The sequence below is a fragment of the Silene latifolia genome, chromosome 1 (assembly GCF_048544455.1).
Source record: "Silene latifolia isolate original U9 population chromosome 1, ASM4854445v1, whole genome shotgun sequence".
Classification (NCBI taxonomy): Eukaryota; Viridiplantae; Streptophyta; class Magnoliopsida; order Caryophyllales; family Caryophyllaceae; genus Silene; species Silene latifolia.
In genome coordinates, this window is record NC_133526.1 from 144,671,510 (window position 1) to 144,673,617 (window position 2,108).

At 37.7% G+C, this 2,108-nt stretch overlaps 1 non-coding gene across 1 annotated transcript; it reads left to right on the top strand.

The window, feature by feature from the left end:
• Positions 1 to 1,713: 1,713 nt before the first annotated feature.
• On the top strand, positions 1,714 to 1,820 carry LOC141620929 (small nucleolar RNA R71). The gene has a single exon (XR_012532069.1). It is a non-coding gene; the product is annotated as a small nucleolar RNA R71 (small nucleolar RNA).
• Positions 1,821 to 2,108: the final 288 nt, after the last annotated feature.

The window sequence follows — 2,108 nt, forward strand, 5'->3', positions numbered from 1 at the left end:
TATGTTAACATATTAGATTAAGCATGAATCAATCCCCATGTTGGTTTCCCCTAATTACCCATTAATCCTAGCTAAGAGACTACTCACTAATTATCAAGTTTAACATGCTAACAAGCTTGTCAATCATATTAACAAGGCAAAACATGATGAACAAGTAAGAAAGATTAACAATAATTAAAACAAGGATTAAGAGAATTATACCTATGGAGATTCCAAAATAATAATGCAAAGAATAATAGAAGTACTTGATGATTGATTGTAGGTTGTCAATCTCCCAATAAACCCAAATGATCTTCTAATTACCCAATAATAAACTTGAATTACTCAATAATAAATTTGAACAATAATTAAGGAAAGATTAATGTGTAATTTTATGGAAAGATTAAAGGATAATCTATTCTAATCTACTCCTAATCTAATCTAAGGAAAGTTGATTTAATCTAAGAAAGCTTGATCCTTTGATTATTACAAATGGAGTATATATAGTGGTACATCATTAGGTTAAGCAAGGGTAGATTAGTAAATAACATTGCTAAGTGTTGAGTAGGGAAATGCTCCTCTCGAAGGAGATGCTCATATCCTAGGACTGGGATGCTCATCCTGAGCTCAGGATGCGCGGATCCACAAACAGACTATTCTGAAAATGGCGCAGCAGCTTGGGACGAGCGGATTGGTCTCGGGACGCGCGGATCCCGGGACAGCTTGTCTATCTGAGCTCGGATTTGTAAAACAGATGTCATTTCCTCATCCGGACTCGTATCGGAGTGATTCAAAAGCCTAGACCACTTTATTTTTCGACGCCATTTAATCTAGCATACTTTCAGAGCCAAAAAATCAACTCTTGGTTTGGGTTCCGAGCAATTTCTTCTTGCAATGGCTTCCTTCTCATCATCCTTGCTTTTAAGCCTATAACCCTTCTGTATACTCTTTATTCCTACATTATTGGTCATCATTCTTATCTCCTTTTCATAATAGTCCATCCAATATCATCACAAAACAACCAAATATGCACGGGAGAGGGGGAATTCCGCCTCATTATCTTATTTCCTACAAAACATATACAATGTAATAGGAAAACCAAATAGGAAGGATTTGACAGATAAAATGGCCATGAAATGCTATATTTGTATGCAAAATAGGTTCAATTAGGGGACTAAATGTGCGCAATTATGAGTCACATCAGTTGGTTGAGGGTTTTGAACATTTTGGCTTTGTTATGAAAGGTTGGGATGGAATTTGTTATTCTCATTGTAATAGTTTGAATAAGGGGTACCACTCTTGTATGCTTGGAAAGCATTCACTTGTTCACTTATTCACCTACATTAACTTTGGTCATGTCCTAAAGTTCCACAACTCTCACATACTCCACTTGGAATTGATGAAGATGCCACCATAGCATTAACATGTTGCTTGGGTGATTTGGAGGCCTCTTCAAGTTTAGCCATGGCCTTCTCAAACTTCAAATTAATGGTGTCAATGTGAGCACTTAGTTGAGCACCCAATTGAGTAATGTAGTCCACCTCATGCTTTCCTCCTCTAGTATCCTTCCGAGGTCTACTATATTGCGAGTTATGGACCGCCATTTCTTCAATTTTGTTCCATGTTTGATTGTCATCAACTTTGGTGAACATACCATTGGATCCCATATTGAGAATGTTTCGGGAGTCTTCATATAGACCATTCAAAAATTGTTGTATAAGGAACCACTCGCTAAGTCCATGGTGTGGACAAGAACGACAAGTGTCCTTGAATCTCTCCCATGCTTCGTACAAAGATTCCTCATATCTTTGTTTGAACCCGGTGATTTGGGCTCTCAACATGTTAGTCTTTTCCGGTGGATATAATTTCTTGTAGAAAGCAAGTGCCAATTTCTTCCAAGAATCAATACCAAGAGTAGCCTTGTCTAGGCTCTTTAACCATTGTTTCGCGGTACCAATCAAAGAAAAAGGAAATAAGACCCATCGGATTTGGTCTTGAGTAACTTCGGTTTGAGAAATCGCATCACAATTGTCACAAAATGTCTCCATAGGTGAGTGAGGGTCTTCACTAGGCATCCCTCCAAATTGACTTCTCTCAACTAATTGTATGAATGCGGATTTGGCAATGAA